The sequence below is a fragment of the Rhamphochromis longiceps genome, linkage group LG19 (assembly GCF_057381845.1).
Source record: "Rhamphochromis longiceps isolate RC_006_pf linkage group LG19, R_longiceps_female_GT1.1, whole genome shotgun sequence".
NCBI lineage: Eukaryota > Metazoa > Chordata > Actinopteri > Cichliformes > Cichlidae > Rhamphochromis > Rhamphochromis longiceps.
Genome location: NC_140575.1, coordinates 14,893,937 through 14,910,602, shown reverse-complemented (window position 1 = coordinate 14,910,602; position 16,666 = coordinate 14,893,937). Strand labels below are relative to the sequence as shown.

General features: G+C 42.8%; 1 long non-coding RNA gene across 3 annotated transcripts; it reads right to left on the bottom strand.

The window, feature by feature from the left end:
* Nucleotides 1-291: 291 nt before the first annotated feature.
* On the bottom strand, nucleotides 292-16,298 carry LOC146646426 (uncharacterized). 3 transcript variants are annotated; one of them, XR_014908818.1, is made up of 5 exons: nucleotides 15,348-16,298; nucleotides 4,767-4,921; nucleotides 2,308-2,375; nucleotides 982-1,123; nucleotides 292-554 (listed from the first exon to the last, which is right to left on the bottom strand). It is a non-coding gene; the product is annotated as an uncharacterized LOC146646426 (long non-coding RNA). The 3 variants fall into 3 exon arrangements; XR_014908816.1 differs by lacking the exon at nucleotides 4,767-4,921 and having other exon boundaries at nucleotides 15,348-16,293; XR_014908817.1 differs by lacking the exon at nucleotides 15,348-16,298 and having other exon boundaries at nucleotides 4,767-5,639.
* Between the last annotated feature and the right edge of the window lie 368 nt (nucleotides 16,299-16,666).

Here is a 16,666-nt window from a genome sequence, read left to right as displayed (position 1 = left end):
AAGATGCAGAAGGTAGGTGTACTTGTTCATGTCTTGGCAGGAAACACGTGCTTTGACATCTCGTCACCTCCTTGGCTTAGGTAGTTTATCTTCTTGTGGTTAGTGTCCTGGTGATGTTTATGAGCACCATTGGTGTCCAGCTGATCTGAATAGCTAATATAAGTAACTTGCTTTAATCAAGCTGGGGGGGTGGTGGTGGTGGTGTTTAGAAAAAATAAAAATTAAATAAATAAATAAATAAATGAACGAAATCAAGATTTTTTTTTTTTTTTTTTTTTTCTTCTTAACCAAGTATGTTACTCAATAAGTTTGTGGCCAACAGAACGAAGAGCAAAAACCATGTTGGAAAGCTTTATTTGACCTTCTTTGAGCAGGTACCAAAATCTGTCAGCATTCATGCACAAAATACTTCAACAAGCAACAGAGACTGCGATACCAACATTTTTGAAGAAACAAGCAAGGTGAATACAGTGAAGAATGAAACACTGCAGCATTGCACTGTCTCTTTTCTTAGACGTGTTGACACGAAACGCTCCCCAGGTCCAAGGAGTCGGCTGCAGGTTTTTAAAAGAGATGTAAGTGTTACCAGCGTATGGATTTGGGAGCACAAAAAAGTAAAGGAGGGTTAGGCTGGGCACACATTAAGTTCTCTGCACACCTACCCTACAGATAAAACAGTGACTACAGCAGATTCAAGTCTAAGCAGACAGGGAAGGCTTTATCATTTGAAACCCACAATGCAGTAAGAGTAAAAGAAAAATAGAATAAGAAGCAAAGGATAAAAGCATGCTTTATAAACATTGATGAGATTATTCAAAATAGCAATATAAACATTAGTGACAATAATTATCAGGATCAGTTGTAAATGTTACCAGTTCAGTGTCACAACTTTTCCACAACTACACAAATAGTCCCTGAGAGCAGTGTGGGGTTGATCTTTGAAAAATACTCACAAGTTTCCCAGTAAAACTGGAAACGTACTTTTGCTTTAAATTGTGCTCGCTTCTTCTGTTTATATGTTGTATTTGTTGTAACCTTTGCTTCCATGACGGCCAGGTCTCTCTTGGAAAATTAAATCTCGATGAGACTTTTACCTGGATCCATCAGCCCAAGCTGCGAAACACTGCAATTATAAGAAGACACCCATAAGTGATTACATCCAGGAAGTGGTTTTTTGTTGCACTTTTCTGTTTTTTTTTAAATTACTGTAATTTTCATGTGCTAAGAATTTAATTTAACTGATTTAAGATCTCACTGCTTCTTACTTAAGGTTTTTTGTCTTTTTTGTGTACAAATAAATTCACATAGAAGGTTCAAACACACAGATCTGTTCATACACACTACTGACTATCACAGCATGACCAATAACGAGCCTTTAAAATACACTAATTACAGAGTGTACACAGTCTCAGTGGGTACAGTGAGTCACAGGCTCCCAGGTGGTGTGTTTTGGTTGAAAAGCTGCTGCTGTGGCACACTTCTGGATCATCTCAACACTTAAACATTTTTTTTAATCAGTGTGTGATCAAATATGGAACTTTTCCATCTTTTAACTAGCCAGTACTGAGACATTTTTTTTGTAGTGTCTGTCCCAAATTACAGATCCTGATTCTCGTTGATGGTGAGAGAGACCAGTGAAATGTTCAGGCTTTTATCTTTAATAGTTTCTCAAATATTCGTGTTCGAGCATTGCCTCAGATTTCAATGTGTGAAAAACAGGAAGTGTGTCAATAAACAACTTTTCAAAATAATCTATCTTGAAAACTATTTGATATATGAAGCCAAAATTTCACAGCAATCATAAATGTTCAAAATTATTTATGCAAATCGATGGTCAAGCAGAAGGCTTGGTTGATTTGAAATGGAACAACCCCCTCTGTCCAATAGAGGCCATGCCCCCGCCCGGAAGCAAAACTTTGTCACTGTGTCCTCTGACGGTGGTTATCAAACCCGTGCATGGAAGAAGACTCGTTTAAAGACGAAAAATACAGAAACAATGCATCAAAGTGCATTCTTCCAAGATTTATGCATTCACATGGGATGAATCCCTGTAAAACTCCACATCAAAGACGGCTCCTAGATTGCTGACGGTGTAGCTGGTCAAATTAGGAAAAGCATGAAGTAAGCAGCTCTGCAGTGCAGAGCAGTTAACTAAACTGTGTGGCCCAAACACAACATGCTTAGTGCTGCTGGTGTGGGAAACAACAGCTGGGATTATTCTCCCTGTTCTGTTCTTATGCCACAACATCTGCTTTCTGTGGTTTTTTTTGTTTGTTCACACAACATTTTATGAATAAAATAGCTCACCTGTCTCTCCTCCACTCCTCAGTAGTTCCTCCCCATGCACAGTGGAGTTTTTCACTCTCAAACAGCCACTGAAATTACAAGTTGAGGGGAAGATAAACAAGCGTCTCCATAAACGCATTTGCATGAAGCTATCATTTATTCAGACCAACAGAAACACTATTCTTCTGATTTCTTTCATTTTGAGAAGAGAGAAAAACATGAAGAGTAAAATATTGAAATAACATTTGAACCAAATAAGTCACTTCCTGCCACTGGAAATGCCTCCAGTCACAACTGTTAGAAATCCCACAATGCACCTGTAAATTTACAGGTCAAATAAACTACCACAAGCGCCCAGAACTGCTGTTTGCAGATGTTACTGCATTTGTGAAATATAGCCTGATTACTGTAAAATAATATATTATTTTATATATATATTGACATCACATCCTTGATGCCACTTTAGAGCCACAAGACCTTGTCAAAGCAACACTAACAAAACTATATAGAGGAATACCCATATTCCCAGGCACACACACTCTCACACACCTTTTGACTAGGTTGTTTCTGTGCACATTAGCCCTTTTTTTGTTTTTAGAAAAACAAAATATGCAAGAAGGATGGAATGACGGCTGAATGAGCAGAATGCCAGGAAAATCTATTCAAATTCTGTTGAATTTGCCAGGGATGTACTTAAAAATGTAAAATCTGCCAATAGACTACAATTACAATGTCACAACTATTTTACAACATACTGACTTAAATGACACATCACCAACAAAAGGAGTTGGTATCTACAGCAGGAAAATATTGATCTTTAAAGATGAGTAAGAGGCAACAGGAAAGAAGTATGTTACCCTATTTTAAGGGGAGAGGGGGTCGGCTTACCTTATTTAAAGTGAAGATCACAACATCGAGTTTTCTGGGATGCAAACATGTTAATCACCCTGTCGTTGAAGTCAAACGACACCAAGTGCTTTAGAGTCTAAAGCAATGCGGTGTCCTTCATCCAGGTGGCAGGCGATGTTAACTTTACCCTATTTCCAATGTGACTTGTGCTTCATTCGTGTTTCCTAATTTTGTCAGATAAATGCTTCAAATCCACAATTCCTTGTTGAATTCAAGCTGTGTCTCCTCCAAAAAGCAGGCATGGGACACAGTAAAGTGAATTCCTGCTTTCCGTTAGCTAGTCCTTTCGTTGAAACCACATAACACAAACTTTACGATTCTGTCGTTTGTGTTATTTGAACATCGTTTCGATGATGTGGTCCCAGTCTCTTAACCTTTTCGTCCAAAGATATAGAAGAAAATATACAACTAAGTAAATAATCCACTTCGGTTATGCTAACGCTCGTCGCTGCCGCCATATTGATTTCGCTTCCTGTCACTCGTTCGCCAAAATTCCCGCCTCTGGGCTGAACAGCAAATTAAGGGGCCGTGACCTGACGCCTGTCACTCACTACTCCATGAAGATGAATGGTAGCTGATGCTGCGGTGCATATGCTTTGAGAATTGACTATGTGCACGAGACAATGCTAACTTCCTGAATTTTGTGTTTTTGTTGTTTCCTTTATCTTTTCTGAGTTCTCTCCTTGTTACGAGAAAATATTGTTCGGTTTCTTTAAGTACCCCATGCACAGGGCAAACGAATTTTATTTGATTAATTTATTGATATTATTGGCTAAATTTCATATACATAAGTCGAAATTTTCTAACGCAAAACCATCCTTTCGGTACTTTTGAAATGAAACCAAACAATATGTTAAAACCATACAACATTCTCAAAATCAAAAAGCTGTCAAAACCATAAACCTATGTTCCCTGTTCAATATCACTGTCTATTTTGCTTTTTTATACGAACCCCCTGACATTGTGTTTGCTATTTTGTATTTGTATATCTGTATTTTGTGCTTTGTCAATAAAACGTATTAAAAAACAAAACAAAAACACAATGCTAACTTCCTGGTTTGAGACCGGATATGGGGTTGTGTATTTCCGGTAGCTTTACTTTGCGGTCAATCGCTACTGCGAAGATATACTCCAAAATCATGTCCAAAACTCGAAAACGGAAAGATTGCATTAAGTTACAAAGAGCAGAAGGTGGGAACACTCACCACTGCTGTGTCATAAAAAATCTAATGATCAATTTTGACGTTTAAAGAGTTTAGATCGATCAGTTGTTTACATCACTCAACACAAGCAGAACTGCATCACTGCAGCAGAAGACACATCGTCCACATTCAGAAGCACATCTCTGTATAGTGACTGGTCTCATGATCTAAACAGGCAAATGTTCAGCATTCAAACTACAGGTGAAGAATAGTCAAACCAGATGTTTCCCTGTTATGTCGATATCAGCTAGTCAAGTACACACCTACACAGCATGTTAACAAACCGTGAAAAAAGCTACACAAAAAATGAATGATTGCTGGTAAGGGTTTCTATACATTAGTATTTATGAAGGGTATGTTGTGACTTACCTTCAAAATTACAGCGGTCCCTCGCTATAACGCGGTTCACCTTTCACCTCGCTGTTTCACAGATTTTTTTAGTGCAAGTTTGCATGCTTTTTTTTTACATCACATTGTGTCCTGCGTCCTGATCGCTGCAGACGATCTCCTCCGTGACGTCTCTCCTGTACAGTACAGAATCGCTGCAGTGTGACTCTGAAGTGCAGTACTGTATGTCCACGATGTCCAGGAAACGTTTTGCACCGTCAAAAAATAAAATTGGCTACTTGATTTCACCTATCGCTGGTTATTTTTAGAACATAACAGCTGAGAAATATAACATTTGAATCCCTTTTCTCTTTTTCTCTGAGGCGCGGGGGAAAAATATCGACAAGTCGATGAACATCATTTACAGATATATTGGGTAAATGCCCGAGACATCTATAGACATGTAAATCGCCGCTTGATTCATTCATTTGCTTAACTTGTTTTAGACAGTAAACAGGGCGCGAATAGGACACCGGAAACAAAGCTCCCCACAGGAGTTTCCGCACCGGAAGTAGCATATGCTAACGTGCACATAGTCAATAAGCCAATGTAGCTAAATCCTGTGGGGTTTTTTTTTTTCTTTTGACTATTTGGTGTTGTTGCTGCACTTCGTTACACCAGCGTTTAAGTAATCTGTTCTAAGATTATTTGAAATTTATATAAATATATTTATTTTTTATTGAAAAAGATAGGAGGGCTTAGCCCTGTCAGCCCATTCATACCAGCGGTCCCTGCCTGCATGTGTGGATAGCAGGGTGAACGGTGGCCTTGTCCCTTGCACACAGAGATTTCTTCCAATTTTCTGAATATTTTGATGTTATTGTAACATAAATGATTAAATAAAATTCTTCTCATAGTGATTGTTCTGTCCTTATTGTGCGTCCCTTTGCCCAACTTGACAGACAGCTAACGGTTTCAATGAACATTGGAGCCGGAAGTAAGTTTAAGGCTTTTTACTTCGTCAGTAGTTCAATGATTGACATCCTTTTCTTCCTGTAAAACTAAAAACAAACACAAAGTAAATGTCACAAGATGTCTTTTCCTCTTTACACACACTTCTAGGATATGAACTATACTGTTATATAGTATGTGTAATCAACAGCGACTCAGTATTGATCACAATACAACTTAGCGAGTTTAGCTTCCTCAAAGATAAACATAGCACATGAAATAACTGGTTTCTAAACAAATCTATGTAATAGAAATGCACCAAATAAACTTGTAAACATGTTGTACATTAATACTCACAAGCAATAACTCTCCAAGGCAGAAACGTTTTAAAGAGCAACAACATATTCTGCAGGCTAACAAGCGACCAGCTTCCTGTTTCCTCTACCCACAGGAACACAGAAAACCCCCACCAAAATAAAAGCTGGTGAGTATTTCCACTATGACCAGCAGAGGGTGCTGAAGAGAAAGAACCTATGCATGCCATAACACTCCCCGTCTGGTATTGTAAAATACCATTATGAACCAACTGAAACATCATAAACTGCAAGATTTTACAGATTATATCTGAATACAATGTTTACCATCATGACACACATACTTCTCAGTCCTTTGGGAACATCAATAACACTGTCTCTGACACAGGTCTCAGGTAAGTATTAATAGTTCCATTTCTTGAGACCCTCACTTCAATCTTCCTGACCCTGCCATCCTTATCCGGGAAGATCTGGTTGACAAGTCCCATTGGCCATTCATTGCGCCTCGCTTGTGCATCTTTGATGAGCACCAAATCTCCCACCTTGAGGTTTGCATGGTTACGTTGCCACTTGTTCCGGCTTTGCAGTGTCCCTAAGTACTCCCGTCTCCATCTGGTCCAAAATGTGTTTGCAAGGTGTTGAACTTGCCTCCACTGCTGTCGATGGAGATCCTTCTCAATAAAACTTCCCGGAGGGGGAAGAGGAGTGCACACCTTCTGAGTGAGAAGCATGGAAGGTGTCAACAGGAAGGGTGTGTCAGGATCTGTTGTGATAGGAGACAAAGGTCTAGCATTAATGATGGCTGTTACCTCTGCCATTAGAGTAGAAAGCACCTCATGTGTCAAGTGAGAGTGCGGGGTTTGGAGAAGCATTGCATCCAGGATACGTCGGGACAATCCTATCATACGTTCCCAGCTTCCTCCCATATGAGAAGAGTGAGGTGGATTAAAGATCCAGGTGCATCCCTCTTCTCCCAGGTATGTTTTAATGCTTGACACGTCGGGATCTGTCAGTGTGAAACCTAGCTCCCGGCAAGCACCAACGAAATTAGTCCCACAATCGGATCGAATCTGCTTAACAGGCCCTCTCAAACTGAAGAATCGACGCAGGGAATTGATGAAACTTGATGCGTCCATCGACTCAATCAGTTCAATGTGCACAGCACGTGTGCTAAGACACGTAAAAAGAACAGCCCACCTTCTGCTATTTGCCTGGCCTCCTCTTGTGCGCCTTGTGACCACAGACCAAGGGCCAAATACATCCAAACCCACGAAGGTGAAAGGAGGTTCGGTGCTGATACGATCAGAAGGCAGATCTGCCATTCTTTGCTCAGTTGCTTTCTTCCTAAGTCTGTTGCAGGTGATACAGTTGTGGATAATCTGTTTGATTAGCCTCCTTGCTCCTGTAATCCAATATCCAGCAGTACGGACTGCACCTTCTGTGAACACCCGTCCCTGATGCATTACTCGCTGGTGATGGTGTTCTACTATCAACTTGGCAACATGGCTACCACCTGGAATAATGAGAGGATGTTTCTCCTTGTAGTCGATGTTGGCGTGTTTGAGCCTTCCACCTATCCTCAAGAGTCCTTGATCATCACAGTAGGGACTGAGTTTTTGTAAAGAGCTGTGTTTTGGTATGTCTTTACCATTAGCAATACAGGCAAGTTCCTCCTCAAACATTTCCTTCTGCACACTTTTGATGACGACAATCTCAGCCTTTGTCAGTTCCTCTGCTGTGCGAGACTGTTTGCAATGATGCCATGAACTGCAAGAGGGACCTTCATCTTTGCTCTTGAAGACCTTTGCAATATGAATGAGCAAACTAAGGGCCTTGAGGAGTTTCTTCAAAGAGGAAAAACGTCTGAACCTTTGCGATCCAAGCAGAGACCCATCATTACTCGTGTGAGTGACAAAGCTGCGTATTTCATCATCCAACTCGGGGTCCACAAGGTCATAGGTTTCAGCTTCTCTTGTAACACTAGCTTGTAACAAGAAGGCAGGTCCTTTAAGCCAGGCACTGTCACCAAGCATGGCGGCAGGCACCGAGCGTGTGCCTATGTCAGCAGGGTTAGAGCTCGTAGGGACATAGTGCCATTGTTTTGGTCCTGAAATCCTCCTGATTCGCTGCACCCTGTTGCCAACATATACATAGAACCTCTTCGTCTGGTTGCTTATATAGCCTAAAACCACACGACTGTCTGTGTAGAATTCAACTGCCTCAAGATTTAGGTCCAGTTCACTTGTGATGACTTCAGCAAGCTCTGCAGCTAAAACAGCAGCTCCCAATTCCAGTCTTGGAATTGTATGAGCAGATTGTGGGGCCAATTTTGCTTTCCCTAGAACGAAGCCCACCTGATGGTTCTGATTTTCGCCAGTGGTCTTTAGGAAAGCAACTGCTGCAATGGCTTTAGTGGAGGCATCTGAAAAGATGTGTAACTCTTTTCTGATTGCTGTTGACATCGTAGCAGAAGCGTAGGTCCTTGGAATATGTACATTCTTGAGATCGACAAGAGATTCTTTCCATGTATCCCACTCGGCCTCCCTTTCTCTAGGCAGTGGAGTGTCCCAGTCTAGGGCCTCACTTGAAAGTTCTCTCAGCAGCATCTTTCCCTGGATTGTAACCGGTGAAGCAAATCCTAAGGGATCAAAAAGACCACTGATTGTAGCTAAGACACCTCTCTTTGTAAAGGGCTTCACTGTCTCTGCTACTCGAAAGGTAAAGGCGTCTTTCTTTAGGTCCCATATCAGACCAAGACTTCGCTGTGTAGGTGTCACATCAGTCTCCAGATTTAGCTCTTTAAGCCCCTTTGCACGGTCATCTGGAGAAAACGCATCAAGAACCTCAGAGCTGTTTGATGCTATTTTATGCAGGCGAAGGTTAGATGTGGCAAGCATTTCCTGTGCTCTCTTCATTAGATCAATAGATTCACTGGCTGTGGGCCTTGACATAAGCGCATCATCAACGTAGAACTCCCTCTCAATGAAGCGTCGTGCATCTGATCCGAATTCCTCTTCACCATGAGCTGCTGCACATCGAAGGCCGTATATAGCTACGGATGGTGAGGGGCTGTTGCCAAACACGTGAACCTTCATTTGATACTCACAGATGTCATTGGCAGGATTGTTGTCTTCATGCCAGAGGAAGCGCAAATAGTTTCGATGGTCCTCTCTTACAATGAAACTGTGAAACATCTGTTCAATGTCAGCGGTTACTGCAACAGTTTCACGTCTGAACCTCAACAATACTCCCAATAAGCTATTATTGAGGTCAGGTCCAGAGAGGAGAACATCATTGAGAGAGACGCCATGGCACTTTGCACTTGAGTCAAACACAACCCTGATCTGATCCGGCTTCTGAGGATGGTACACCCCAAACGTAGGTAAGTACCAGCACTCCTTGTCCACCTCAAGTGGAGGAGCCAGTTCAGCATGGTCACGATCAAATATGTTCTGCATGAAAGCAAAGAAATGCCTCTTCATTTCAGGCCTTTTTTCAAGGGTGCGCTGAAGAGAGGATAAGCGTTTGACGGCCTGGTCGCGATTGTTGGGCAGCCACTGGCGAGGTCCCTTAAATGGAAGTGGCGCCACCCAGCTGTTGCTGTCATCTATGAACATCTCTCTCTTCATAACCTCTAGGAACAGTTTGTCTTCAATAGAAAGGTCGATTTTGTTATCGTCCTCGGATGTATCAAAGATGGTGCTTCCAAGAGTGCATGCCTTAACTATAGGTGTTTCGGTGGTAGGGAAGGCTTTACGCTCAGACTTGGACCCATAATTCTCTTTGATATGAACCATATTTGGACATGGTCTGAAATAGGATGGGCGATTGTTCTCAAGCACATTAGTGTGATAGGCATCCACAGCTGCAGGCTTATGAGCATCACCTAAACAGACGTCACCAATGATGACCCATCCCAGGTCCAGTTTCTGTGCATATGGGGCATTGTGAGGACCGTTTCTATGCTGCCTCGCTTTGTGGACACTAAGTAGGTCACGTCCAAGTAAAAGGAGGATCTCAGCTTTGTGATCGAGTGGTGGGATGAGATGGGCTATTGGCCTTAGATGAGCATGTTCTGCTGCCACCTCAGGGGTAGGTATCTCAGCTCTGTTACTCGGAATGTTATTACATTCAATTATTGTCGGCAGCGTGACTGATGTGGCTCCGTCTAGTGACTCCACTACAAAGCCTGTAGCTCTTCTACCCATCATTTCTGTTGTTCCCGCACATGTACGAAGTGTGAATGGAGACTCTGACCCCTCTATGCCATAAACATCAAAAAACTCTGACCTGGCAAGTGACCGATTACTCTGATCATCGAGCACGACATAAGCCTTTGTCACTCGCTCTGGCTGCGCTTTTGGGAAAACCTTTACCAAGCAGATCTTAGAACAGGATCTTCCTCTCTGAGCTTCTCCACATACTTCGGTACAAGTCGATGTTATAGCAGGCTGAGTTGTCTCTTCTGTGCCCTCCCCGCCATGACCAAAGAGAGTTGCAGGAGGTGGTCCTGGATGAAGGGCAGAGATATGATTCCTGCTTTCACATTCTGTACACTTGATTGTTGTGCTACAGTTCTTGGCCATGTGACTAGTGGAAGAACAGCATCTAAAACAGATACCATTGTCCTTGAGGAAGGTCTTACGCTCCTCAATGGGTTTATTGCGAAACCCTCTGCAGCGCTTGAGGGGATGTGGCTTTTTATGAATAGGGCACTGCCTTTCCACATCACAGGTTTGCTCTCTCACGCTGTCTTGGCCAGCTTTCCCCTGTGATATTTCCGTCTTGTGAGCAGAGACCAAACCCTTATAGGTCTTCCTCACTGTAGTATCTGATCTAAAGTGGTCTGTTGTAGATGCTAAGAGCCTGAAGCCTGGATCATTGCGGGCTTGTGCCTCTCTGCAGACAAAGTCACAGAGAAAGGAAAATGGCGGAAAAATGACACTATGGTCAACTTTATACCTAAAACCCTGAGAGAGCCACTTTTCCTGGATATTGTGTGGTAACTTGTCCACAATTGGAGCGACACCACGTGCAGTGTCAAGATAGCTTAGCCCTGGGAGATAACCCTCTGATTTTGCTGCCTCAACCTCCTGCAGCAGGTCACTAAGCTCTCTCAGCTTAACAGGATCTTTGCTACTGACCTTTGGGAAGTTTGTAAGCCTGTCGAACAGTGTTTTTTCAATTATCTCTGGAGAGCCAAAACATTCCTCCAAGCGCTCCCAGGCTTTGTCCAGTCCAACTTCAGGACGACAGACATGCACCGTCTTTATTCTTTTCACATGCCGTGCTGAGTCGTGCCCTAGCCACTTAATAAGGAGGTCCAACTCTTCACTGGGGCTGAGTTTTAGTCCACTGATTGCATTCAGAAAGGAGGATTTCCACGCCCAGTAATTTTCAGGGCAGTCATCAAACTTTGTGAGACCAGCATTAATAAGATCCCTCCGTGCCAAGTACCTTGCTATATCACCCACCTGAGCACTGCCATCTGGTAGGAGTTGAGGTGTGACTCGATCAGGCGACCTTTCCCTTGTGCTCTCTGGTGGGTGCGGTGTTGAGTGGGGATAAATACCAGACTTTGGTTCCTGAGATAGCCCTGATGTTGGAATGGCTTTGTTTCTCATTTTGAACAAGTGAGATTCAACATATGGAGTACCAAAGCTTTGCCTGGGTTGAATCGTGGGCTTCAGCTCATGAACAGTTGACTCTCTATGCTCTTCCTCTGGTTTAGCACTCTCGGTTGGCTGTAGATGCTGCTCCACATACTGCCGTGTCCTTTCAGCAGTCTCTTCAAAGGCTGGTTTCCTTTCAGTTTTGACAGACTCCTCTGCTGCAACCTCAAGGATGCTGGCTTCAGCCATAGCTGCTGCTACCTCCTTTTCATACTGTAAAGTGTTCAATTTGGCTTCTATGCGAGCCTTTTCAATCATCATTTCTGACTCTATTTTGGCATAATCAGCTCGTGCGCGAGCTGCCTCCAGTTTAGCACGAGCTGCAGCAGCGGCTCGACTGGCTGATGATCCACTCGATGGTATAGAGGCCACTGACCTGGTCTCTAGAGCCGACAGCTGCGTTATTTCTTTTGTGACTTGTGTGTCCTCCATCCCACAATGCTGCTGTGTGGCAAGCGTAAGCAGTAGTAGAGATGAGACGTGCTGGCAGACGAAGTTGCTGTCTTTGATTATCTCTGCCTGCTGAGAAGCTGCTTTTTTACTGTTCTGTCCTTATTGTGCGTCCCTTTGCCCAACTTGACAGACAGCTAACGGTTTCAATGAACATTGGAGGCGGAAGTAAGTTTAAGGCTTTTTACTTCGTCAGTAGTTCAATGATTGACATCCTTTTCTTCCCGTAAAACTAAAAACAAACACAAAGTAAATGTCACAAGATGTCTTTTCCTCTTTACACACACTTCTAGGATATGAACTATACTGTTATATAGTATGTGTAATCAACAGCGACTCAGTATTGATCACAATACAACTTAGCGAGTTTAGCTTCCTCAAAGATAAACATAGCACATGAAATAACTGGTTTCTAAACAAATCTATGTAATAGAAATGCACCAAATAAACTTGTAAACATGTTGTACATTAATACTCACAAGCAATAACTCTCCAAGGCAGAAACGTTTTAAAGAGCAACAACATATTCTGCAGGCTAACAAGCGACCAGCTTCCTGTTTCCTCTACCCACAGGAACACAGAAAACCCCCACCAAAATAAAAGCTGGTGAGTATTTCCACTATGACCAGCAGAGGGTGCTGAAGAGAAAGAACCTATGCATGCCATAACAGTGATAAAACATTATTCTAAATTCATTCCAATATTTTTAGAGGCTATTTCTTTGATGCTCTTTTTATATTCAGTCTTGCTTCTAAACCTAATTAGACTTGAGCTCTTCGTTTTCACAAAATATTGAATTTCTATGTTCTCTTGGGAATAAAAAATGGCCTTATTATAGTCACAGTTGCATTCTGTATTTATTTACAAGTTACGCAGCTTCACAACTGTTTTGGACCTGAGGTTGTGCCCTGCCAACAACACACGAGACCGCTTTGAACACCTTAAACTGACACAGATTTTTTTCTGTTAATAATTAGAGTTTTATTTATTTATTTCCCTCAGCCATTACTGAAAATTGCTTTCCAGGGGAAGAATATTTTTTCTTTACATCTTCAAATCATCATCTTGTTATGAGAGGCCTCATTAGCCTAATGATGGAAACAAAGAGCAAAGGCATGATACTTTCAAGGATATTGAAAACCTCTTCAAAGCTGTCTTCTAAACCTTGCCCTACAGAACAAATGTGCCCACGTGGGACAATAAAGTCAGGTCCATTAAATTGAATACCAGAGAGCGCTGTTATGACGTACAGCTGCTAACCTGTTTTAATGCAAATGTGCAGATTGAGATTTGAGCGTCTTTTTGATTGAGTTTGTAATTGCTTGTTCCACCTCATTGGCTTTACCTGATTTAATAATTCATTATAACAATATGCCTCATAAACATTAGAAGGGGAAGTTGGTAGTTGATAGTCAGATGTGGCTTTTCTCAAGTGTTCACTTACTCATTCTCTGTTTGAGATGCGCACATGGTACCTCAGGGGCTTTCCTCACTCGGTGATGACCCCACTGACGACCGTGTTGTCTGAACTGAACCGCTATGAACATCTGCGCCAGCTGCCGCATCTCTTTCATGTAAGGTAACTTGAATGTAATGCTTCTGTACTAACGCCAAGGAAATCTGCTTTCAGGCCAACTAGCTAGTAGTAGTAGTGGCTATCTTCTGTCCCACTTATGCCCCACTGGATTCACGGACACTTGGTTTGTGGCTTTGCTGTTAGTCCACTAATAATATGGTGCCAACAGCTTTTCTTAAAGCTGCACTAATAATGACTGTTTTTACATTAGAAGTTATAAAGTCTCTTACTGCATCGCTAAAGGGGATGATGTGGATGATGATTGTCCTCCTTCAGCCGGTCCCTTTAAGGGCCACCACAACAGATCATCTGCCTCCATCTCACCCTATTCCTAGCATCCTCTTCTGTCACACCACCACCTCTACATGTCCTCCTTCCCTACATCCATGAATCTCCTTTCTAGTCTTCCTCTTTTCCTCCTGTCTGCCAGCTCTATATTCAGCATCAATATAGCCACTGTCCCTCCTCTGCACATGTCCAAACCATCTCAGCCTTTCTTCTCTAACATTGTCTCCTAGTCGTTCACCCTGAGGTGTCCTTCTTATGTTCTGATCCTGTTCATTTTGGTCACTCCCAGAAAAATCTGAGCATCCTCACCTCCTGTCTTTTGCTCAGCACCGCCACCTCCAAACCATCTGTAACCAATACGTCTACTCACCAAAGAATGAGTGAAGCAATATGGATAACAGCAGAGGACAATTTATTTAGGGTCTGATGGCAATTTACCATCGGTGTCCAGCACTTTAAAGGATTGATGGACTGGAGCACATCTGTCCTTAACATACCCTCTTAAACATCAGCTTGACACTGATATATCAAAGGAAACTTAACCGACTTTGAATGCAAATGTTTCAACCTGAACAACTTAAAACTTCTCTGGGATACAATGTAAACAAAGACAAGAAGAAGAAAAATATTTCCATAAATAGTCACTTTTCCTAACCAGGAGACAAGTGAATATATTATGTAAAGAGTCCCTTTTCTCAGTCCTGGGGTTGTAACACCACAACCTCCTCAGTCCGTAATCAGAGAGTGTCTATTTGACAATAACCAAAATGTCTTTGGATAGTCTTTGTGAATGCAAACAAAACAAAACAAAAAAAACAAATGATATTAGCTGGCCAGCAAAATAAAGAGAGTGTATGGCACTGAGTGCGGGCGTGTGTGTGAGTACTTCGGTCCAAATAATCAAGGTCCGGATGGATGAAGGGATGGCGGCCGCTTGTCCTTTAATGGCACAGCAGCAAGGCAGCAAGGCAGCACGGCAGCACGGCAGCAAGGCAGCACGGCAGCACGGCAGCAAGGCAGCACAGCAGCAAGGCAGCACAGCAGCAAGGCAGCACAGCAGCAAGGCAGCACAGCAGCGAAGCGTCTGGCAGGAGAACGAACAATAGTCCTTTTCAAGGCTACTGCAGAAGGCGATATTCCCCGCTAGCTCACCCCAGCTTGCTCTCTGGCACAGCTACAAGCCACGTGAGCTCATAGCCCCATAGTGACATACGAACTTGGCTACCAACGTCCGCTTAGCATGGCGGCTAATTGCCGAGCTTGCTAGCTTAGCCTCGATTAGCACCTTAATAACCATTACTACACATCACATCATAGCAAACACATGATAACACATGGAATAGTATAATATACATACGAAACAGATTTTTACCTGGCAGGAGAACGAACAATAGTCCTTTTCAAGGCTACTGCAGAAGGCGATATTCCCCGCTAGCTCACCCCAGCTTGCTCTCTGGCACAGCTACAAGCCACGTGAGCTCATAGCCCCTCCCGCTAGGATGTACTACCACAGTCGACTGTCGTAAAGCAGCCGCAAACCAATAGCAATAAAAAAAACTCAAAATCATTGAAGAACATTTTATAACACCCAATATAGGTATATACATATATACTGAATATCACACAATATCAGATAACCAAATTAACACTGGGTTACATCCACCCCTGCTTAAAGTGTGACGTCCCCGTCACTATCACCCGACAGAGATTGCACTAACCCAGCAATCTGTTGTTGTAATGACAGGAAAAAGTTATTGAGCAATGCAAGTGTCATCGGAAGCCGTGGCTCTCTACCAAACATCAGAAGGAAGGGCGCTTCTCCAGTTGCGTCATGTTTTGTACAGTTATAAGCATGTACAAGGGGGCGAACATACTTCCTCCACTCCTCTTTTTTTTTCTTTTCCTCCAGTTGCTCTCTGGTACAAGCATCCAGCGCTGTGGGAGGGTGCCAGAAGGCCTGCCGTCATCTGTGGCTACGACTGTTCGAGCCTGCACTTTAGTTGAGGTGCCGCTCATGTAACGTCTCCTGCGCATTTCTTTTAATTGACTCTCTTTCTCATGCGTTCTGATTTTAAAAAGCAGCTCTGAGAAAGTGGGAATAACATGATGTGCAGATCCCACTATTTCTTTTAGATGCAGAGTGGCAATTAGAGAGTCATCCCAGCAACCTCTGAGGAACTGCTTTAGTAGCTGAACATCAAAATCACTTCTAGGTATGCCATTACCGTCAACTACCTCCTGCAGCAACGTCTGGAGTCGGCGCAAGTAATCAGATGCCTTTTCTCCACTATTCTGATGAGTCTCTAGGTACTGGATATACAGCTCTTCACCTCCAGTGACATTGCCATAAGCCTCGTCAAGCTCATCGAGATAGTCTTTTGGTGATGCTTGAGACCCAATAGAAAGGGCCACATTCAAAGCAGGGCTAGCCAAGCTATCGAGGAAAACACGGCGCTGCTGCCCTTCGGAAAGGGTAGAGTCATTTAGTACCTGTTTAGCTCTAAGTCGCCATACCCTGTACTCTACCTCATTAGGGGGTTTTGGAGAGTTTCCTGAAAATGAGCGGAGCTCAAAACCAGAGGGAGTGTGCATGGGCGAGTCATGTTTTACAATGTGCTCCACAATGACTCTCTGAACCTCCGCTGGCAAAGGATCAACAAGCAGGGAGTCCGCATCAAGTGCCTGTTTAGC